Source organism: Bos taurus, chromosome 5 (genome assembly GCF_002263795.3).
Source record: "Bos taurus isolate L1 Dominette 01449 registration number 42190680 breed Hereford chromosome 5, ARS-UCD2.0, whole genome shotgun sequence".
Classification (NCBI taxonomy): Eukaryota; Metazoa; Chordata; class Mammalia; order Artiodactyla; family Bovidae; genus Bos; species Bos taurus.
In genome coordinates this window covers 95,822,445-95,847,053 of record NC_037332.1, presented here as the reverse complement: position 1 = coordinate 95,847,053, position 24,609 = coordinate 95,822,445, and the positions used below count along the sequence as shown (strand labels likewise).

The 24,609-nt window shown below is 47.3% G+C and overlaps 1 protein-coding gene across 1 annotated transcript in view; it reads right to left on the bottom strand.

Annotated features, from left to right (window-relative positions):
• The window catches only part of GRIN2B (glutamate ionotropic receptor NMDA type subunit 2B), a 495,157-nt gene extending 470,964 nt beyond the window's left edge, over nucleotides 1-24,193 (bottom strand). The window contains exons 1-2 of the mRNA XM_059886576.1: nucleotides 23,952-24,193; nucleotides 22,532-22,972 (exon numbers count right to left, since the gene is read on the bottom strand). The gene's annotated coding sequence lies outside the window, so the exon portion shown is untranslated. The remainder of the gene's footprint in view (nucleotides 1-22,531; nucleotides 22,973-23,951) is intronic.
• Between the last annotated feature and the right edge of the window lie 416 nt (nucleotides 24,194-24,609).

The window sequence follows — 24,609 nt, the reverse complement described above, 5'->3', positions numbered from 1 at the left end:
CTGAACAGAGAAGGGAGAGGTCTTTTTTTTCTAATGCTTTTCCTTTAATTTTCCCATTTTTGGAGGATGTGCCTGGGGAGATCTTTCTGAAAAACTTTCACACTGGAGACATCATCAGGATGCCGGAATACTGAGTGGAGTAAGTCCGACAAATACATGGATCATATGATATCGGTTACATGTGGAATCTAAAAAAATGGGTACAAGTGAACTTATCTACACAACAGAAATAGAGTCACAGATGCAGAAAATAAACATGATTACCAGGGGGAGGGGGATAAATTGAGAGATTGGGATGGATATACACAGTACTATGTATAAAATAGATAACTAATAATGACCTGGGCTTCCTGGAAGGCTCACGGGTAAAGTATCCATCTGCAATGCAGGAGACACAGGAGACGTGAGTTTGATCCCTGGGTTGGGAAGATGCCCTGGAGGAGGAAGTGGCAACCCATTCCAGTATTCTTGCCTGGGAAATTCGGACAGACAGAGAAGCCTGGTGGGGTACAGTCTATGGGGTCGCAAAGAGTCAGACATGACTGAGCACAGCACACACAATAACGAAGTATTGTATAGCACAGAAAACTCTACTGAACACTCTCTATGACCTATATGGGAAAAGAATCTTGAAAAGAGTGGACATATGTATATGTCTGGCTGATTCACTTTGCTGTTCAGCAGAAACTAACACAATACTCTAAAGCAGCTATACTCCAATAAAAAAAAAATTTAATGTTTTTTTCTTTAACATCTTCCAAAATTGGGAAGATGTTTCAGGGAAGATTTTTCTGAAAAACCACTGGAGATGCCATTAGGATGCTGGAAATGGAGATTTCAGAACCATGGGAATAAGTACATCACTGAAACCAGGTGATAAACTGAGTCTTCCGAAGACCTGAGGCTTGAGGAATAAAACAGAAGCAGACACTAGATTACACCTTGAGAAGGCGGTGGCAGGGTCTGGGCCAAGATGCAGGGCAGAGTTTCTACTGACATTGTGACTGGACTGTTGTTTCCAGGGGCTGTCCCACGCCTTACAGGACACTGAAGACTCCTGAGAGTCCCTTGGATGGCAAGGAGATCAAACCAGTCAATCCTAAAGGAAATGAGTCCTCAATATTCATTGCAAGGACTGATGCTGAAGCTGAAGCTCCAATACTTTGGCCACCTCATATGAAGAACTGACTCATTGGAGAAGACTCTGTTGCTGGAAAAGATTGAAGGCAGGAGAATAAGGGGATGACAGAGGATGACATGGTTGGACGGCATCACCGACTCGACGGACATGAGTTTGAGCAGGCTCCTGGAGTTGGCGATGGACAGGGAAGCCTGGCATGCTGTAGTTCATGGGGTGGCAAAGAGACATGACCGAGTGACTGAACTGAACTGAGCAGCATCTGGGGCCTCCACTCACTAGGTGACAGTAGCCCTCCTCTCCCCAGCTGTGAAATTCAAAACTAGCTCCAAATGTGGCCAAGTGCCTCCCAAGAGGCCACATGGTCTCCAGCTGAGAACCACAGACGTGAGGTCATAGGAACATCGAACATTTATTTGCTGGACTCTCACAATGTGCCAGGTACGGTTTTAAATACTTGAGAGATATTTAGTGATTTAAGTCCCAAACATTTTGAAACAGCTATACTATTATTACCCCGATTATATGCGTAAGGAAACGGACACTCAGAGGTCAGATGATTTTTCAAAGGTTTCACTACTAGGAACTGACAATGTTGGGCAGTTTAGGTTCAAGGTCCATGATCTGTTAACACGAGGCTTGACCAGTGTTTTTGTGGAAAGGAAGAATCATATGTGAAAGTGTTCTGAAGACAGAGCCCATCAGGGCTGGAGACAGGGAGTTGGGGAGATGCATAGGCTCCCAGAAGTGCCAGCCCTGAGGCTCTGAGAGAAAGACATGGGGGCTTCAGAAAGGAGCGGGGAAAATGAATGAGTTGGAGGAAAATGAACGTTGCTTTGGAGAAATAAAGGATTTAGGGCAACCACCTAAAAAGTCACCATTGAAAGCAGCAGTGAAGAAGCCATGGGAAGACAGGATTTCATCATGTCAGGAGAGGAGCCTTGAACGTGACAGCAAAACTTCTAATGAAAAGACGAGGGGCGGGGGCGGAGCTGCGGGCGCGGGCGCTAGGGGTGTGCGCGGGGCGGGGTCGCAGCCACCCCTCCCGCCCGCGGCTCTGAGAAAAATTTAAAAAAAAAAAAGAAAAGACGATTGGGCCAGAAATAAAAAAGCTTGTCCAAGTCGTGAAAGATGGAAGGGAGGCCCCTCTGCAGTTTCCAGCAAACAAAAGACAGACATGACCATTTGCGTTGAGAAGAGGAGGATGGTGGACACGTACATCAGAGAGTGTTGACTTTTTCAGCCAAGTGTCAGGAGACCGTGGACCGTGAACAACGGTTTGGAGCGAATGCCTGGGGAGGTGATGCTTTCGGGACAAGGTGAGCATGTGACTCTGGGGCTTGCAGACAAAGGCTGGTCACCCCCATCCTTCAGGGATTATGGTGTTTTGGAAGGAAGGACTCTGAGCATGACAAATGAAATGAGACTTCTGGGACTTTTGTCATCCTCTCTTAGTAGTGTGAGTGACAGAACAGAAAAAGCAGATACGACTGCAAGTTGATGGGTCAGTGGTGGAGATATTAAACCAGAGGGTGAGGAAACCTCAGTGGTCGAGCAGGGAAGGGAGAGAAGCAACAAGGGTTCCACATGGTCAGGTCAGGGGATCCAAGAGAAATGGAGGAAGCAGAGCTTGAAGGTCACAAAGAGGGCAAATTGAGGTCTTCGGGGGGAGGGGGTGAGAAAGACATGATAATTTAGGGGAAGGACATTGCTGGAGACCTGAGGTGCAAGGCAGACAAAGTGGAGGATGTGTCTCGGTTGGTAAGGGGTTGATGTGCCAAGGAAACGTGCAAGAACCCATGAATCCAACATATTTCCAAGTTCCTTTAGTGTATATTTTGAAATATAGCAGGAAAAGGAATCAAAAGTAAAAACGTTGACTATTTTAACTGAATAGCTAAATAAACACTTGTTCTATTAAAATTAGAGAAAGTTCTTTCCCTCTGGGCGATTTGAACAATCCACTTAGAATAACAAATCTAAGAACCGTTATTTCCACAGCATGTAGAGCCGTGTGCATAAAATTACAGGGTTAAGAGCATTTATTTAATCAATCCACCATGTCTTTCAGAAACACGGGTCCATTGGACAGGCAGACAAGAATGGCCAGGAGTTTCAAAGAAACTGGGGACTCGATCGCTTGGAGCAGATGCTGCAAAGAGCCGTGTGGGTGATAAAGCAGCACCAGAGACAAAGGAGCAGGTGAGGGAGCAGCCAGGGCGCTGGGTCTAGGGGAGCAATTCTCCAGCCTGGCTGTCCATCAGAATCACCTGGGCAGCATTTCAAATATCCTGGTGCCCGATGAAGAAACTGGAATCGGTGCCCCAGGGAACATTCTCTAAGGCTTCTTGTATCCCGTGAAGGAATGATTTTTTCATTCATATTCTCATCTTCTCTCTGTCTTTCTGTCTCTGTGTCTTTCTCTCTCTGTCTTACACACACACACACACACACACACACACGCACCGGGCTGGCTCTTTCACACAGCAAGCAGCAGAGAGCACGGCTTCACTTGGCAGCAGCTCCGTGCTCCAGCTGCATCCAGGCTGGAGCCCAGCGGCACAGAGGAACCCGGCGGGAGCAGAGTGGGGCGGTCCCTGCCTCCACGCCCACCTCATCCCCACCCCTGATTCCCTGATTTGGACACCAAAGGGAGACCAGGATCCAGTGCCTTCAACACATCCACCTCTTCTCCCATGGAAACAGAAGGGTTTCACAAAGACCAATAACCCACCAGTCTGCAGGTACTCAACTCAGAGGTTCGCACGCGGCATTCATTCTGTATAAAATTAACCCTGGATTGCCTAAGCGACCGGTAGACACCGTGACAAAAACCAAGGAAAAAGTCCAAAGTGATTTCTATTTGCTGTTTGAATGCTTGACATTCTATGAATTCATAACGCTTAATTCCTTCCCAAAATGTCTGTCTGCCACCATTTAGAGGCAGGACTGAGAGAGAGATGGGCACAGAACAGGCTGCAGCCAGCACATGTCTGCCGGGCAGCAGGTTGGCCCGTGGCTGTGATGCCCAAGGAAGCCCAGGAGAGGCTGGGCCAGCGGACAGGCTGGCTGACCTCCACCAAGAGGTTGCAAAAACTACCCCCAGAGTCCAGACAGAACTTCCCAGGGTTGAGGAGAGCAGCTGTCGCTCTCCAACTCTCCCCGGAAGTCTGCCAAAACTGCAGATGACTCCATCCTTATCATCATCAGCCAGGCAGGCAAGGTGGGCAGGCAGGGAAGTAGGGGTGTCCCCTCTTGGGGGACTACAGTCAGACCTCAGACTGACACTCTGCCCACACAAGTCCCGTCCCCAGGGTCTGGGAAGGGGAACTTCCTTACAGCCCTTTCCTTTCTGCCCCTCTCCCATTTTCTTGCCCTCCCTGTATTTTTTGTCCTCAACACACAAAGGGGAAGAGAAGCCAAAGAAACTGATTGAAGCTGATGTCCTGAATGTGCCACTTTCCTCTTTTTCCTTCTGTCACTCTCTTTTTCCTTCTGTCACTCTCTTTTTCTGTCTCTCCCTCTTTCTTTGCTGCTGCCATCGTCTCTAATAACGTCGGGATCCCAGGCTCAGCTCTCTTTGGATAGTGCACACATACCCCCAACCCACCTATCTTCAGGACCAATTTAGAAACGTTCCCCACTCCCCAAGGTCATCCTAGGCCACCAGCTTTCACACACTTCCTCTGCCTTTCTCATACTCGGAAAAAAAAAAAAAAAAAACCACTCCCAGCTTCTGTACTGCTTCTCCTCTGCGCACTAGAGCTGGAGTGAAGGATCGCTGAGGGATAGGCTGGGGAAGGTATTTGTGTAAGAGAATCGGAAGACGGAGAAGACCAATACAGAGCATCACTTTTCCGCTGTCCTGCCCTACTAAGAACTCCCCAGCCCTGTTCCTAGGGTGTGGACGGCAGAGGCCAGGGAGTTAAAGTTCCAGGTACTTTATATAATACTTTGCCTCATCGAACCTTCACATAACCTGCACTTCACACAAGAGGGGAAACCCAGGGCCAAAAAATCAAATGCCTAATCCAAGGTCACTCGGTGGCAAGTGGCAAATTCAGGGCCGTTGACTCCTGTGGGCTGATGATCTGGGCAGAACTAAAGGGGCTTTGGCCTTTCCCTCCAAAGGCACTATTCAAAATCTCCAAGTTTGCTTTGGTTTAAAAGCCACAGGGATTCCAGCCTAGAAATCCTAAAGATGCTGGCCCCAAGCAGCTTGGAAAAGCACTGTCTGATACCCAGTAAAAATACAAAGCTCCCACCTGGAGGAAGGGGAAGAAGGGGATCCAAAAAAGTTATTTTCACTGACTGTCCCTTCTGTTGGAAGGGGAGGGGAGTCCTCTCAGAAACCTAACGAAATCCTTACTCTGGGTCCCAAAGGAGCATTTGTCTCTGGTTAGACATTGTCCTCAGGGTCTTAGACAAAAGCCCAGGAGTCAGATGGAGTAGACTGGGAGAGGCATGAGGTGGTAGTTTCTGCCCGGAATCTGCTTTGTTTGAATCACATCTACTACTTCCAAAGCACTCCAGTCCCCTCACCCGCAAGCGGCCGTGCTGGCTGGCTCATGTCTGGCCAGATGGCCAAGGCTACTACATCACTTGCTTAGACCATCTTGAACTTCAATTCTGCCTGCTCCTTCAGCCATTTGTGCTCTAGTATCAGCTCCTAGCTTGTTGGCACTTGGAGAGACAGGCATAATGCCTGATTCCACAACAAAGGGAGCCTGGAGTCCAGTACTTGACCTCATAAACATTCTGTAATCAAACCCATGAGGGTGGTTGAACCTGGAAGAACACAGGAGCTGGAACCTCAAGGAAAATTCTTCACCACAGCCCACTCTGTTCCACAGACAAAGAAGTGGAGGAATACGTGCCAGGGTGTTTCCTGGACATGGGGCCTAGGGCAAGGGTTCTGAACCTGGCCTTCACGGCACCCATGCCTAACCTCTGGTGTGGAGTTGGAGGAGTTGGCTTGAAAGTGGGTTTTTCTGGGAAGAGGGTCCAGAGGACACATTTTAGAAATCACTGATCAAGTGCATGTGTGGGGAGGGAGGGGGAGGGGTGGTGGCAGATAAAGCGGGGCGCGGGGGTGGTGGCAGGACTTGCAGAGGCTGTAAGTGGAGTGTTCTCCACACCACAGCTGCAGAGCCACCTCTGGAGGAACACCCCCACCCCTTAGCCAGGAGAATAGTCCCCGAGGGGCAGGCAGAGCGCCGGCTTCACCATCCCGCCTTGTCGAGGACAGAACAGAGGCTGAGTTCAAGTGCTCCCAGGCGAGAGGCAGTCACGTTTCCACAGCATCTCCAGGGCCAGCTGCACTGCCCATCGCTCCCTTCTGAGCACCGTCTATTCACCTCGCCCCATTTTTCTGCTTAAAAGGTAGACTCTCCAGGGAAGTCAGATCTAAAACTTTCATTACTTCTTCTTAATTACATGTATCAGTTGCCTACAGTCTGCCAAGCCTGTCCTTCTCAGAAAACCACAGTTCTAATAGGGTTTGTTCCTTAAAAACCCATGTTGATGGTTGCCAAGGCCTGGTCTCTTTAAGGAGCTGGAAATGGACTGGGAGGTTCAATATTTTTCCACTGTAACATTTATGCTCCTGAGTTTGTAACTTTCAGTCATCATCTCTTTTTTAAAAAAGGTTAGAAGCTGGCCCTCAGACGTCTTTCCAATCCTCTGTGATTTTCTCAAATGGCAGCCTTTGCCCTGCAGTGACCACTTTCTTGTTAGAGGCAGCTTAGAATCTGCCTTTAAGACCTGGGGTTATTCACTATACTCTTCTTGATTAATGTATCAAAATACCCTCCAATTTTAATTTGGTTTTGTGTTCCCTAACCCACGCTAGAACCCAGGTTATGCCCACCCACACACACACATAACCCACAAACACACACATGTGATTGTATGTGAGTAACCAGTTCCCAGTGATTTTCTAAGAAAGCAAGGGTATACGTCTGGCCCTTATGGTGATGATCTTTACCCCTTTACATTTATCTAATTCTTGATATAATTGAAAGTCTTTATTTTTTTATTTCCTATAGCATCTTTTCTGAATAATTCACTTTATTGTGGAACTTTGGAAAGTAAAGAAAAATATAAAGAAGTAAAATGATAACTCCCTTCTCCTAAATTCTTCTGTCTTTTGCACAATATGTTGGCCTGACCTTTTCAGGTTTCACAACCTTCACTTTTCCTAAATAGGCTCATCCGCTCACCAGAGTCAGTTTTCCTCCTTGTTTCTTCAATCTGGCTTTCTCACCCAAGGTAACAAGCATCTCTCCTTGTCTCTATCAAAGTGGAGGCAGAGAAGAAAGAACACTGGACTTGGAACTCAGAAAAGCTGGGATGGAGCTCCATCTCTTTTTTTCTCTTCAGCTGTACCCTTTTGTATAATCACTAGAGCACTCTGCCTCAATTTCATCATCTGTAAAATGGGGATAACAGTTTCTGCCAGAATTTCTCCTACACTGGGACTATCAAAAATATGCAGGGAAGAAAACATGAGAAAGCCTAGAACAATTTGTTTTGTTTGTTTGATTAGTTGCTAAGTCATGTCGCTAAGGGTCTCTTGAGAGTGCCTTGGACAGCAAAGAGATCAAACCAGTCAATCCAAAAGTAAATCAACTGTGAATATTCATGGAAGGACTGATGCTGAAGCTGAAACTCCAATACTTTGGCTACCTGATGCAAAGAGTCGACTCACTGGAAAAGACCCTGATGCTGGGAAAGATAGAGGACAGGAGGAGAAGGGGGCGGCAAAGGATGAGATGGTTGGATGGTATCATCGACTCAAAGGATATGAATGAGTTTGAGCAAACTCTGGGAGGTAGTGAAGGACAGGGAAGTCTGGTGTGCAGCAGTCCATGGGATCCAGTGTCCAAAGTCAGACACGACTTATCGAATGAACAAGAAGTCAGGTCTAACTCTTTTGTGACCCCATGGACTGTTGCATGCCAAGCTCCTCTGTCCATGGAATTTCCCAGGCAAGAATACTGGAGTGAGTTGCCATTTCCTTCTCCAGGGGGTCTTCCTGACCAGGGGTTGAACCCAGGTCTCCTACAAGTCTCCTGTATTGCAGGTAGATTCTTTACTGCTGCACCACCTGGAAAACTATACAGCACTCCAAAAATGTAAGTGATTATTACTATTACAAACAAGTCGGTTTGTCTTGGCCTCTGTTTCCTTCTTTCATTGAAAACTTCCCTTTCTTGCTCAAATTGTTTGTTTGTTTACAGGTTTCCTTACATCTTTCTATTTTCCCCCTCTGATCAGTTCATAGTCATTCTGCCCAAAGCTCACTTTAATTTTTAAATCTTTGATTCAGTTCAGTTCAGTCCAGTTACTCAGTCGTGTCCGACTCTTTGTGACCCTGTGAATCGCAGCACGCCAGCCCTCCCTGTCCATCACCAACTCCTGGAGACTGGGGCCTATTTATGCATATGATCTGCATTTTTTTGTGTGTACTTAGATTTCATTTTCTCTCAATATTCTAGGAACATGTCAGCTCTTGACCATACTTTCTTCTCTTGCCATCTATGATCTAATAAGATATTCAAAGAGGTCAATGCCAGTCTTCATCTGGAAGGCCTTAAGCCAGAAATGACTGCCCCAAACATGGGACAACTACGCATTACATCCTCACCACCAAACTGGCTCTGGCTGGGTGGGGACCAAGGGCTGTCATAATAGTTATTACTTACTGAATGCTAACTCTGTCACAAGTACAGTTCAAAGTGAAATAAGTCACTTAATTCTCATAATGACTGAAAGGCCAGAATTATGAATACCTCATCTTGAATTTCCATCTTAAAGGAAATCAATCCTGAATATTCACTGGAAGGATTGATGCTGAAGCTGAAACTCCAATACTTTGGCCACCTGATGCAAAGAACTGACTCATTTGAAAAGACTTGAAAAGACCGTGATGCTGAGAAAGATTGAAGGTAGGAGAAGGGGACAACAGAGAATGAGATGGTTGGATGGCATCACTGACTCAATGGACATGAGTTTGAGTAGGGTCGGCGAATTGGTGATGGACAGGAAAGCCTGGTGTACTGCAGTCCATGGGGTGGCAAAGAGTTGGACACAACTGAGCGACTGAACTGAACTGAACATCTTGAAAAGTCAGTGTTAGTCGCTCAGTCTTGTCCAACTCTGTGCAACCCCATGGACTGTAGCCCGCCAGGCTCCTTTGTTCATGGGATTCTCCAGGCAAGAATACTGGAGTGGGTAGCCATTCCCTTCTTCAGGGGATCTTCACAATCCAGGGATCGAACCCAGGTCTCCTGCATTGCAGGCAGATTCTTTACCATCTGAGCCACGAGGGAAGTCCCTCGTACAGGTAAGGAATCTGGGGTTACAGAGATATGAAGATCTCTGCCCAGTAAACCAAAGGAGCTGTATGGAAGTTCTGGCTGGCTGACTCCTGAGTGCTTGTTTTCAACCACTGTTTTCTGGACCTGCCACCATGTTAGACCGTTATAAGAAACAATGGAGGGGTGTGCGGGTTAGCAGGTCCCCTTGGAAGAGATGGTGACCAGAAAACCTTAAGGCACCAAAAGGTGATGACAGCAAGAAGCAGAGAAGCACAATCCACTCCATCCACAGCAAAGCTGATCACTGACGATGCTAACACATGCCCTTGCTTTTCTGGAATACGGTCCTGGGTGTGTCTTATATCTAAGGAGCATGGTCCCAACCATGTGCACTCTCCTCATTACGGAGAACCGGACACAAAATATGTCCAAGTGTCTGACCGCTTGAGTCGGCCATAAAAATTTACTACAGAGCTATAGAGCATAAAGCTTAAGAGCATGAGCTCCAGCCAGACAGCTGGGTTCAAATCCCAGCTCTGCCACTTGAGCTACACAAGTTTTAACCTCTTTGTGTCCTTAGTATTCTCTTCCATAAAATGCAGGCAATAACTACACACACTTTCGGGGTTGGGGGATTGGGATTGTCAGATTCATTCATGCATGGACAGCGCTGACACAGAAGCTGTCGGTGCTCAGATCACAGCACCAGCCACTTGGTACAAGCCCACCCCATGCCAGAACTCTGCTAGGCTCCCCAGGGGTAGAGGGTAGAAGCGTTTTCTGCCCTTGAGAAAGCAGGATGGATGGAATGGAGACACGGTAAGAGTCATTTCAAACCAGAGGACCATGGTCAGCAAGGAGGCAGTGACTCCAGCCTGGGGGTACCAGGAGGACCTGGAGCAGAGAAGTCCTGAGCAGAATCTTGAAGACAGGACAGGAGTGAGGCAGGTGAGCGGAGGTGGGGAGGGCACCGCGACAGAGCAGGAGGTGTGAGCAAAGGCGGGAGCCTGAGACTGCCTTTCACATTTTCCTTTTCCTCTGCCTGCATCGCCATCTTCATCTCTCCCCTTCTCGGATCGTGTAAAGATAAAAGATAAGCCTGGGAAAAATGGTTCTATACATAGAGCTAGAAAGATTAGTCTTGCTCTCCTTTCTGACAAGCATTTATCTAGTTTTCTAGATAAATACTGTGAAAGAGAACCGGAGAAGGAGACAGAGACCAAATATTAAAAACCACAGGTCACAGTGCCTGTTGCTGCCCTGGGTTCCAAATGCCGGGGCCTCGCTGCCTGCGGCCCCCATCAGATGCCCCCTCTTCTCCTGCCCACGGGGAGTATGTGGTCCACGCATCGCACTGGAGGTCGTTCCAAAGCCGTGATGTTGAGCAGGGTGGAGTTATTAACAATGATACCGTGTGTATATTAAGCTCATGGTTTGAGGGGTTCTTTACATTTCCTCACTTGCTCCACAACACAATCCCTGTATCCCCTAAAGGTCTCATTTTACAAATGAGGACGTGAACTCAGAGAGGTTGGGTAACTTGCCTGAGTCCCACAGCATGCACGTGGGGCTGAGATGGGACCAGATTCCTGGCCCCTCAAGCATTCCTTCCCCAGTACCACTCTGCTTCAAATTACTGAAAAGTAGTTTTAAGATCCACACATGACAAAGCTAAGCACCAGAATGCCCTGCAACACCAAGACACAACCTCCTTTCTTAGACAGAAAAGTAAAGACACAGGAAATTGATAGAATTACCAACTCAATGGACATGAATTTGAGGAAAGTTGGGAGACAGTGAAGGACAGGGGAGCCTGGCGTGCTGCGGTCCACTGGGTCAAAAAGGGTCAGATATGACTTAGTGACTGAGCAACAACAGGGAAACTGAATCTTTGTCTTGTATTTTTACTTAAAAAAAAAGTACCCTCTGAGTCACTAGTTAATGCAGATATTTGAAATGAAAAGAGTTCCTTCTTATCCTTCTTGGAATGAAGCAAATGTATCTCATGGAATAATAATAGTGAGTCCTGCTACTAGTAAAAACCCAATGATGAAGCCGGATGCTTGATCGCCATTCTCTTATTCTAAGCACTCAAAGTGGTAGTGTACACCTGGGTTTGAGAAAGACATAGGTGGGAGAAAATGGGTAATCATCAGAACGTCCAAGACTAAGTAAGTTCAAAGGGGACTGTTTCCTCTTAAAGAAAGTATCTTCAAGTTGGAGGTGCAGGATATTTACAGAAGGGTAGGAATAGGCTAAGAAGATGGTGTCCAAGCCTTAACCATCATGTGAAATAAAAGAGATGCCGATTGCCAATGCCATGACTTTCTCACCTCTTGTCCTCACTAAATTAAATTACAGTCCAGAAGTTGGCTATTTTGTAGGATGCATTTTTCTACTTGAAAACAACTTTGTCTTTTGCCAAGAGCGAAGCCCAAAGAGAAGGGATCAGAAGGAAGTCACTTCAGCTAAGTTTCAGAGTACATGTGCTTATGGGGCCCTCTACATGCGACATAAACCCTCCCCGCCTTTTACATGGAAGTGGCTCTATAGAGTGTCAAGAGCCAGAGGTTAGAATCCAAGGGTGTCGGCTGGAATCCTTGCTTGCTGACTGCTAGGTGCCCTTGTGCTCTCTAACCTTCACTCTGTCCATCTGAGAAAAAGAAAATAATGTCAGCCTGCTGGTAAGGATTGAATGAGATAACATATGTAATGCAAGCCAGAATATTACATATATAATGTAACCACAAATATCTATTGCCAATTCAAGGCCCAATTTCAACAGAAAATTGAAACTGTCCTAAGCAAAAGTGAGGCCATTCCTTTTAGATGATTATTATACTTAAACTGACAGCAATAATTCTTAGTATTTTCATTCCACCATTTCTCTCCCAAATGATCTATAACTTCTGGCCACCTAATTCCAGGACCTTCTCATTTCCTTCCCTAACCTCAAACTGAGGTTCCATAAACCGAGGTACATAAACGAAGACTGACCAATAGCTGAGATTCCCTGCTATGGTGGTAGAAAGACATTCATAAGTTTCAGAACCAACTTTGAATTTTATCTTGAAATCAAAGCCTCTCTGTAAAGAGTGACAGAATAAAAAGGAGAGGTTGAGAAGGTGAGTAACCATGTTCCTATTTATTCCAGAAAGCCCGGTGCAGTGAAAGCAACTGGGGCACATGAGATGAAAAGGCCTTCCTAGGGATTTGCCCCCAAAGTTAGCATGAGAAAGGTGAAAAGAAAATAAAAAGAGGATGTATACAGATGACTTGAGAGGGCTTATTTCTAGCTGGGAAGATCAAGCAGGACTTGGCGGAGGAGAGAGTCTTACAGATGGACCTGGAAGGATGACAGTATTTTACATGGAATTTGCAGCAAAGGGGAAAAGCACAGTAAGTGATAAGGGAGCGCTTTTGGAAGAAATGCCCTTAATAAACACAATGTAAAATGAAACTCAAAGAAGCGAGGCACTGAGAAATGGGTATGTTTTCATCACCAGTCTGTAGCAAGCACTAGAGACACTCGCATCCATACAGCTCTAGTGAAACACACCGGAAGCATCACGAGGTGCTTGGATGGCCAGGAAATGAAAACGTTAGACGTACAAATATGTCAACTGTATCCTCAATGCATGTTAATTTCTATCACATCGGTATCGACAAGCAGCATTTTTGAGCAGTGCCCATGTGCAGAGAGCATTCTGCTAAGCACCAAAGACTTAAAGTGACATAAAGCAGGAAGAGGAGTCTCATTCTCATGGAAAAACGGCAAATTCATCAACAAGCAAAAGTGATTTCTCTTCTATACGGAGGAAAAAAAACCCACCCAGTATTTTTTTTTTTCCTCAAAAAATCCAAAGGGTCAACGTTCTCCTACCTAAGAAAGACCTTCCATTAAATCTGAGCACCTATATTTGGCCAGGGTCAGATTTCTTCTGCAGTCTCTCTTCCTCTGTGAGCTGAAGGAAAAACCAGGACACACACGTAAACAAGACCAGCACAGGACTGAAATGAGTTCCGTCTCCCCTTAAGCCCAGAAACAATCCCAGAGTTTCTAACAAGGTGATCGAGAGAAGAGCCACGAACCCCAAAGACAACAGCTCTGGCCCCACAGAACGCATGGTCTGCATGGTAACAAACCCAAAGCAAGAGGCTGCAGTATCTCCATGATTCGGATGTTCTGCTTCCAAAGGACCAACCAATAGATATTGGGAAATGCAGATCAGTGAGTCCTCTGCTCAGGGTTCTCCTAGACAATCATCGGCTCACACCTCTGCACATCACACCAAACTCCACTGTGAGTCCAAACCACACTAATCACCTTTCTCTCCAACTGCTCTGAGCAGACGTCCAAAACAGAACTATTTTTACTTTCTTATGATTTGTCCTTTTAAAGGAACACAGATCCAATAAATCTGCTTTCTCCTCTCACCTCTGTACATTTAGGTTCACATTGATTTTAAAATGGGGAAGGGAGGGAGACAAAAAGGAAGCAGGTGAGAAAACTATTAAGCCAGCCAGCTTAACAGTCAGTGATTAAAGTAACAGTCACAGAAGAACGAAGCTTACTGCCTCCCACCTTCTTCCTCCTCTTCATGCCTTTAATATTCAACTCCAGGCGCTGAGAGGGAGGGGACGGGGGCCAGTGGATCCCAACCGCACTCAGATAATTGCCCCATTCACACCCCTCACCAGTCAATCAGGGTCCGCTCAGCCAGCCCCATTTATTAATAGTTTTCCTACATTTACAGTGTTACACAGGAGTGAAATGAGGCTCTCTCTCCGAAATGAGAAATGGGGCACCCTCAATACAGACTAAGTGGAACAGGGGATGGGGCCATGCGCCCTACTTGCAGGCAGGCACACCTGTTTCAAGGGTGTCCGGGAAAGCAGTCCCCCACCATCCCTCCCCCCAACCACCCCGTTCCCAGCGCAGGTCACTGGTGAGAGAGCCCAGGAACAGGGTTACTATAGCTCTCCTCTGAAGCTCACACCAGTTCCACCCTTTGGGTACACTCTGTATAGTACATGCCCTCACGCTCCAACCACTTCTTCTGACCTCTGACTTAGGGACCCTCTGCTGGTTATGGGACCATTTCACAGCCTTAGGGTCTCCATTTGCACATTCAAATACTAGGGCTGTGGGATGCTAAGAGCTAACAGGTGCCTGTCAGTCATCTCGCCCAGCGGTTCTCAAATATGGCCTCACATGAGGCTCCCTGGGAAACATATTTAAATGACCACAGCCTGGCTATCACCCTGAGAGATTTTAATTGAACCATTTGGGGTCGGCCTGGGCACGGACATCCATGACCTTGGGGTGGTGTTATTTATTTGTCTGTATTTATTTTTGCCAAAGTTCTGCAGGTGATTGTGTGACTGACCTGGGGCTAAGGAGCACTGTCTTGCTTGGTTAAGGAGCCTGTCTTGCTCTTTCAGAAATGAGGAAGTCAATGCCCAGCATCCCTGGGGGTCACGTGGTCACGGGGTAAAGAACACAAGCAGAAACCAAAAGGCGTTTCTGATTGCCAGGACCACCGCCGTCCTCACCACCACGGAGGACACCCTGGGAAAACGTAACTCTGTAAAGACCCCTCACACTCCCAGGGGGAACAGGATACCCTGGGCTCCAGAAGATGGGGCCAAGGGCTCACCACTGGCTGGCTTCGGGGTCAGGCAGGCCAAGGAGACAAGTGGGGCCGGGCAGTGGAGGGGAGGCACCGAAAAGGGACTCCGTGGACCTGACTCTGCCACACGCACGTGGCTTTAGGCCACGTGGCTAACCTCAGAACTAGTTTCACAGTTTCAAAATGGGGCCTGTGGAAGATAATCTCCAAGGTGCCTGTCAGCATTAATATGCTGCTGCTGCTGCTAAGTCGCTTCAGTCGTGTCCAACTCTGCGCGACACCATAGACGGCAGCCCACCAGGCTCCCCCGTCCCTGGGATTCTCCAGGCAAGAACACTGGAGTGGGTTGCCATTTCCTTCTCCAATGCATGAAAGTGAAAAGGGAAAGTGAAGTCACTCAGTCGTGCCCGACTCTTAATGACCCCATGGACTGCAGCCTACCAGGTTCCTCCGTCCATGGGATTTTCCAGGCAAGAGAATTGGAGTGGGGTGCCATTGCCTTCTCCAATTAATATGCTACTTATCCTATTTCTTTCATATACACATATACACACCCACATGCATTACTGTACCTAAATGCACAGACACATTTACTGTATTTAAGAAAATCTTTGACTACTGTTTGGCAAGTAAGTCCCTGCACAAACATGCCCATATGTACACAAGTCTAGTGTGTGTGTGTATTTGGATACACACACACACAAAAACTGCTCTCTAATCTAAAGTGACCAGACTAAGACCCCTGGGAGGTGAGAGGGTCGACCCAGAATGTCTGGGCATTCTCATGGGGTACAGAGGGCTTTGGGGAAAGGATTAAAGACATCAGCTAAGCTCCAGGTTTCTCCCAAGCCTCTCTTCTCCCCTCCCAGAACAATGCAGCTTTCATCCGGCCCTTGTTTTGAAGTCCCTTCTCTCCGAAAGAAACGAGATCCGATTTCCTAAGAAATTCTCACCAGTTGAAGCTCTGAGAGGGTCTCTATAAAGAGTCATAGGAAATTGAGGCTTGACATTTCTCTCTAAAGGAGGAGATTTGTGGTCTGAATGAGGCGGTGAGCAAAGCCACAGACGATGGCATGTGTGGAGCGCGGTGTGGCTGTTAGAAGTCGCGCGAGTTAACCAGTTGAAACCTTCAACTGTCTTGATCTAGGAAGCTCTCCACGACAGGTGACAGATACTTCCCCTTAGAAGGGTGGACCCCCAGCAGGGCCCAAAACTGCATCTCTTTTTCCTTCCAGACCTGTCACTCCCTTAGGTCTGGCCTCCTCCTGGCCCCTGGCCCCGCTGCTCTAAGCACAACCCTGTCACTATGCCTTCCCTGCCCTGCCCCTCCGGTCACCTTGAAATGAATGTCCCACCACCCAGCCGTGCCACCTGCTCATCTACACACCCTCAGGTGTATGCTCTCTTTACATGTAGGTGGCTCTTCAGGCTGAGCTTAGGTTCCTTTTGCTAATGAAACGTATACAGACCATAATATCCAGAGAAATGGTGACAGTGCGGGGAAAGGGGTAGAGAAGGATGGGGAGCAGGAAAAGGTACAAATAAAATTTAGCAGAACATTCATTTCCAATCCCTCTCCCCTTAGGCTCCAGTGCTACAGTTCACTGAAGTGCTAGCTGGAGGTGTCTTCTGAGCATGTCTACACCAGGACAGCCCCATGAGGAACACTCCTGAAACAAGAAGCCCTCTAAAGAGGCCACCAAAACATTTTGTGAATGTCCTAAGAGCAAGTAACTGAGCCCCTCTTCTTTCATCACTCCCCTTCACCATTAAAGAAAGTAGCTAGTGTCTGCCTGGCATAGCCTCTCTCTGCCTCCCTTCCTCTAGAAACACATGGGGCTCGGCTGGGCCTTCATTCCCAGTAGCTTGGCCCGGGCTAGGATCCAGCTCTCTCCCTGGCTACAAACCAACTAACAGCTGTCCCTTTCTTTATAACGGCCATCAGCAAAGTTAGCAGCAAGCCGTGGCCTGAGATGAAGATGGTGTCCTTTGCTCATTCCAGAGGCAAGCCTTATAAACAGGGCTAGGATTCATTAACTGTAGAGCTGCTAAACCAGAAAGGACTCTCTTCCCTCTTCTTTCAACAAGACCCTCACATTATCCTCTGGCCTCATCATCTGGAATCTGAAATTCCTTCCTAATCACTGAACCAGCACGATGACGTGCTGATCTTCTCCCCAAGTTAAGGGATGTGAGCAAAAGCGGGAGGCTTGCCCCGTGACAACACCTGCCTCTCCGTCTGTTCTCCATCCTCCTGAAACGACCATTCTCTCCTTCTTCTAGGAAACTGCTAATTAAAGATGTAGTTTAAATGTCACCACCTCCATGAAGCCCACCTCTTTATCCAAGGTTGCTCTCTTTTACATCTCTTACCCAAGGACACAGTGGTCTCCTTACATGTCTCCCCCATTAAATCCCCAACTACTGGAAGGCACAGCCAGAGCTAAATTTTTTTTATAACACAGTGCTTGACAAAAATTGGTTCTTAACACATGTTTGTTGAATAATTGAGGAGAGCAAAAGTCATAAAAATAAATGAAGTTAAAAGAAGAGATAGTGTGAAAGAAAAGAGACCAAGAGATAAATAAACTCAGAAGCTGGAGTACAAGAAAAGAATCGGTGATGAGAAGGACCGGAATAAGAAAACCAGAGAGGACCGAAGGCAAAGAGGCAAACGACATCTGTGGGTGGAAGAGTGAAGGAAGAAAGGACAAGGGTGAACTTAAATACAAAACCTCCTCTCTGATTTTTTTCTTTTCTATTTTTAAGAACAAAGCAGAAAGGCTGGAAGTCCCCAGAGGAACAGAAATACATGTGGAACTGCCAATGTTCACGATGATACAGAATTGGGTTCAGGAGTGATGTAGACCCACGATCCATGGTCAAGTAATTTGGGCATCACTTGGGAGATGGCCAAAAATGCAGAATCTAAGGTACCAGCCCAGACCTCCTGATTCAGAATGGACCTTCTAATAAGGTCCCCGGGTGATTGTTATTCAATAAAGTTTGAGAAGTGCTGATGGAGACATCTGAAATTCACAAATAACCTCCATATCTCACTCTGTTAAGAGAAGCGGTACACAAAGCCTTGGCAGTAAGCAGCTACCCAACTTAAACAAATCACTGAACGTCCCTGGATCTCAGTGTCTTCATCTATTACGTGAGGTCAGAGAAGATGCTTTCAAAAGTGTCGCAGAGCTCTCAAACTCTTGATCTCCTCTAACATCCTAACTGTGAACCATTCCTAAACCCACCTGAATGAATAACAAGTAGCATCTTTCACTAATTAATATTTCACTTCTTCTCTCCACTCATTCACTTACTATTTTCCCAAGTCTCTATTATGTGCTAGACACTGTGTCAAGTAAAAATGATTCCAAGGTGAATAAACCCCTCCGTGCCCTCAAGGGGCTCACAAACTTCTTAGGGAAACAGGGCATATAAACAAAACTAGGATAAAGTGGACTCATGGTCATCTGCAAGTACTAGTGATGGAGAGAAGGCAGGACTTCCCAGGGTAGGCACAGAGGATTTCAATGACAGGTTACATAGGCACGAGGTCCCTTCTCTGCCAACCTCAGCTGAAAGCAGTGGAAAGTGAAAACACAAAAATAATATGGTTGGAAGTCACTGAGGAACCAACTGCAAGGTTCTGAACACACCTCTCTGGGCTCACCAAACCCTAAGAGCTGATCCACACCACGGATCTTGTGTCATGGCTGCAGGCACCTCATTAACAGCCACAGGTATACTGTAGAAACCCACCTCCTCTGAGTTATGCCTGCCCCTTCACATTCTATCTTCTGCAACCTTCTGAAAGATAATATCAATTCAACCACTAATTTACTCTCCCTGGAGACTTCTTCTTGTGGTTGCAAAGAGGAGATGCACTTTAATAAATGTGAACAATTCATTAGACTCTTTGGATTCATATTTATTTACAGAGAGAGCGGATATTACAATCCAACTGTATGCACCATAGCAGAGACTGCAAATGTAGTTTACCGAAAGGAAGAAATTTCTAGAATTCTTAAGGAGGGTGCAGAATGGCAGTGAGGAAAAGGAGCTTATCCACTTCTGACCCCAGCAAGTTAGCCAAGATGAGCTGTTTTGTCAGCCCTACTGTCCATCACTACAGAGAGAAGGCCATCATTCAGAACAATAGTTTCCCTGCCTTTAGAATGACGAGCTCCACCTGGCTCCTATAGGCTGCTATTTTGCTCTGGTTTCTTCACATACAACCGGTCCTTTCCCCTGCCTCTATTTCACAGTCTGTAAATATTAACTAAATTTTTGCTTTAGCCTGTCAGTACTAGTCGATATGTTATCTCAATTTTCAGATCCTTGAACAAGAAAATAGGGGGAAAAAAAAAACTCTATATCCTGGGTTCATCATATTCATGGAGGAGATGGGAGATGGTTATACAAGGTAATGATGATGTGGCCAAGGACTGAACCCAGCTCAGTCCTGTGCAGCCACTCATCCCACCAACCAATTTTAGTCCACGTGTCCACCCCCCAGATGCCCATTGCCCCCCACACACACACACACACAAGTCTGGGTGCGTGAATGTGAAGGTCAAGGGAGACGGTCAAGGTTCTGAAACCATATTTCTGGAGGTAAAGCAGGAATACGAAATCAAAGTACCTGCTGTTCATCCCTTCACCAGAGGAAGTCTCTCTTCTCTCTCAGCCTAACAGAAAGGCACTGGGTGTGCAAAGTAGTGACTAGAGGAATTTTTTCTCTTACTCTTCCTTTTCTGTCATTTCTCCTCCTTCCTTAGTCTCTCTGCCTCTAACCCCCCCTGATAAATTATACAGATAGTGTGGCAAAGCAAGGCTCTTCAGACAGACAGGCTTCCCAGGGATGGAACCAATGGAGAGAAGGAACTAGACACTCCTGGGCACACCCTGCCCCCTCCTTGCTTCCAGTATCTATTCTAAGCTGCCACATCGTCCTGTGTTCACATCTCCATCAGGCTTTGCTACACCTGAAACATATATACAGAAGACACCATGTTGTTCTGCTTCCCTTGAAATCACCAGTCTAACATCCTTAACCATGCTTTCCTGGGAAGTCTTTATTTCCTATTAATCTTTTTCTTAATTGCATATCATGGAGGCACCTCGATTGGAATTAAATGTGCTCTTCCTCCCATAAGGAGCCACATTTCTTTCCCACGTAGCCCACACCATCAGGGGAGTTGACAGGAGGGAAGACAAAATAGAACCCAGTCAGCATTTTGCACAGTGAGGGGAAAAAAAAAAAGCAGGGGTAGAAAACAATGGCCCCGAGACAGCCCAGAACACCACTGAGTTCAGGGCATCTGCTCTCGAGGACCGGACACCTGCCTCCTCCCAGGGTCTCCAAAAGGGCTTTGGATGTGGAAAGGCATGGATCACCTGTGGTGACTCCTCCCTGAATCCCAACAAGCTCTTTCCGGATAGATTCCATTCTTCCTCTTGGAGGCTTTCCCACCACTTAGTCCTCCCTTCCTCCCCTTTCAGTGTCTTGTCCTTTGCCCAGTCTTAGAGCCTGCTAAGGATGGCCTGGAACCTGTCTTCACCCCATTGGCATTCAGGGCAAATGGGGCTGAGACTCTGATCGCAAGGCCTCCTGACAATCTCGTCACCAACCAACCTGATGAAGGACCTACTTGGTGGAGAGCACTGGGGTGGCCTCAGAAATGCAAACGAGGCAGAGGCCCATCTCGACTGGTTCATCCTACCCATGGGATCATTGCACATGGAGCTGCTATTGTCACCCAGACCTCTGCTCTATTCTGAAGTCAAATTCAGACTTCATCCTCCCACCTGAAGGGGCAGAGCAGATGGGGAGCCACTCCGGTGTCTCAGGTGAGCGCACAACTAGATCACCCCGGCTATTTGTAGATGGTGAGAGCGTGGCTCCAAGTGGGATCCCAACCTGTCACTCTGATAACACCATGGTTACAAATGAGAGTTGAAGCAAGGAATGTTCAGAAGAACGAAACCTGGGGCAGGGCAGCAGTGAATCAGATTCCAACCATTCTTTCTGGACAATGAACTAACTCTCCTCTAAAGTGATGTTGAGTGATAAGGACCTTCCAGGACTTCTCCCACATCCCTTTAGTATTTTAGATTGTTTCAAAGTATTATAAAAAAAAAAAAAATACTGGAAAAAAAGATTTGGAGGTGGAATACTTTCAGGAAGATTACTGGTACTAGTGATTCTGCTACATTATGTTGAAAATCTTTATCTCAACCCGATTCCTACCCTTGGGTGCCTTCGGAGTTTGGGAATATACGGTCAGTGGAGTAGCCAGCTCACCACCTTGGCCCTCCAGCCCGTGGGCGATCTTATTTCCTAGGAGTAGTCTTGGATTGCATGAGTGGCTAGCTGAAGAGCCATTAGCTAAGTCTTTTCCATTTCTCCTGCTATTTCTCTTTCCAAGTCCATGAAAATACCGCCAAACCACACTGCTCATGTTGTAGAATTCGATGAGACGGAGAAAAAATGTAAGTGTTCATTCTCTTTGGAGGGTCCATGGCTAACCCAAGCAAACTGCACATCTCTTTGTTTAACACAAAGACTCACGTGTCAAATTCTGCACCCCTGCCACACGCACAGCATTTTAGAACTCTGCAAGATAGCCATTTTGCAAGAGTGTGGAAGTAACAGTTTGCTTGGAGGATGTGTGGGTATAAATAGATGTGTAGACAGAAGGAGAAATTTATAGCTCAAATATAATAGCACACCAAAAATTACAAATGAAAAAGCAGAATACTGACAGAATTCTTTCTTTCCGAGCCTAAAATTTGAGTCCTCTTAACCTGCAGCATCCTCCAATTCCAGGTGTTCTGAGAGCAGGCTGATTTCCTACCTAGACCTGTCCCTCTGCAGTAGGCCTCCCGGGATCTCTGGCCAAGGGTCGGCGTTTACACAGCAAGTGGACTTCGGGGCAGCAGCTACAAGAACCTCATTCATTATTTCATTTTTAAAAAGGGCATAAAAAGGATGCCCAGGAAGGTAGAGACAGGAGCTAGAGAGACATGGAAGTGGCAAGGGGGAAAGGCAGCCTGAAAAAAAGAAAAAAAAATAAAAAAAGCTTTCCCGATTCCCATAAAAATCAGAGCTTTAGCTCAGGGTGAATAAATTTGCTATTTGACTTGAAAATCACACAGGTCTCCCAGCCCTTCTGCCATCCAACGGCTGTCCCTACATATATCCGGCCCCATGCCTTCAAAAAAACCCCAAACCTGTTTGATGAGGCAGGAAAAGAAATAACATGGGAGATCTCCCCCTTTGTAACAAGCCTTTTCCCCCACACAGCATTATTTGAGTATCTTGTTACCCTTTCTTCCCCCCTCAAAAAAATCCACTTGAGGGACTTGAAGAGAGAGATAAACAAGGAATCCCTACCCCAGGTGAGAAGAAAATGAAATTGGATTTGCCCTACCTTGGTTTGTAGAAGCCAAACCTCTAGACGGACAGATTAAGGGAGTGAGCATGGTGGGAATATCCAGTCGCTTCTTCTCGCTTGCATATCCACATAAGAAAGACGAAGGATAAAGAAAAGGAAGATCATTTAAAATCCAATTCAGCGTGAATTTTGTTTTAATCTTGTGTCTTGAAGAGAGGCAAATTCAAAGAAAAAAAAAAGATGGAATTCAAAGGTAATTCAGGCTATGGAGAACAGCTCACAATGCAGAATCCAGAATGATTATTCCGTGTGCATGTGAGGTTAGTGGCCGGACTATTTTTTTTTTTTTTTAAACAATTCTTCGGGCAATTACGGTTTTTGGTTTTTGGAGCTTTAGTGGAGGAGGCTCTGTGTAGAGAAGCTGGGGACCGGCTCTGTCCCTCCGTGGAGCGTGGTCATTCCCAAAGCGTCCCCTTCCTAAGGGGGAAAAAAGAGATGGTCAGGGTTTGATTCGAGTGTCCCCCAGAGGATGAGAAAAATGCATTCCGAAAAAAAGAAATCAATTCGTTTTAAGGAAAAGGGGGGAGGAAACCCTGCATTTCCCACAGAGTGCACACCAGAGGAATGGAAAACAGCTGGCACCGGTCTATAAATAATTCAGAAAAGGTCTGGCTATACCATTCCTGGGACAGGCATGGATGCGAGGTGGGAAAGCCAACCTGAATGGAAGAGGAGAGAGGGAGAGAGAGGGAGGGAGCGAAGGAGGGAAGTGGGAAGCAGGGAGGGAGAAGCGGCTCCCTGTAGCAACACACACACACACACACACACGCAGAAACACAAGCCCCACTTAACTCGCCAGCAACTGCGGCCCCCAGCCCCATCTGCAGTGCTGCCGACATGTCTGTCTCGCCGTCCCCATCGCCTCCAGCAGCAGCGCCTCCTCCCACCCCGGGCTCGTGCTCAGTGGGTTCTGATTGTGCACCGGGTGCACACTGGGCATTCCTTGGAAGGGGCACACTGACACGCGCGCGCGCACACACACACACACACACACACACACACACGCCCCCGGCGCGCACGCGCCCCCGCGCGCACACTCACGCCGCCGCCGCGCTGATGTGCAGCGCACGGGGCTTCACCTGCAACGTGTCTATTGGACGGATGGTCGCGGCGCGCGGCTCCGGCCCCGGGCACCGATGCCCAGCCTCTCTGCTCGGTAAGGGGACGAAACCCCGCAACAAAAGGATCAGAGAGTGCCCTACCCCTCTACCCTGAAAAATCTTAAAAAAACAAAAAGCCACGTCCAAATGAGCAAGTGCTGGTTTCTGCCAGCTTTAAGAGCCTTACCTAATAACCAGGTTGGTTAAGGGTTCCACCGCCTCGACCCTTTATCTTCCTGACACCCCCCCAAACCCCAAAATTGAGACAAGAGACTCCAAGGCGAATATTTACTTACCGGTTCGGAGCTCCTGGGCGATTGCAGGGTCTCCGGAGATGGGGTGGCTGGGGATGGAGGGTTTCCCTTTCCTGCAAAGCAGGATTAATTATCCGTCTGGAAGGGTCTTGAAGTTCACGACTCTTCTTTGCAAAGCAAAGGCAAATGCATCCGGACGCCAGCACTTCTGGATGGTGGTGCTCAAAAACCGCCCAGACGAGCACTTGCGATAGAGCAAAGCCCCGAGATTTCCTAGAGGTGAAGAAGCCGAAGGAAGTGGTTTTTTTTTTTTTTTCCCCAAAGGGGGTGGGGGACCTGCCTTTCTCCAAAAAGGTGGGGGGTGGGGGGTGGAGAGGCAGGAGCCCAGATTCCAGTTGGTGGTGATGGGAGCCGGGGGAGGGGAAGCGGGCGGGGGCAGGCTGTGCAAGTCAACCGCGCGGCAGCGGGAGAGGGAGAGGAGGACGAGGGGAGGATGGGGAGAGTAAGAAAAAGGGGGATTTATCACCGGGGGCGGGGGCAGGGCGGGAGATCACAGGTCGCCTGGTCTGGATTTGGGTCTCACACTCAAAAACGTGCCACACACACACACACACACACCCTACCTCTCACACACTGCCCTGGTGGGCGGAGAAACCCACGAAGCTGGGGGAAGACGCTCGTTCTCCCAAGGTGTGTGTGC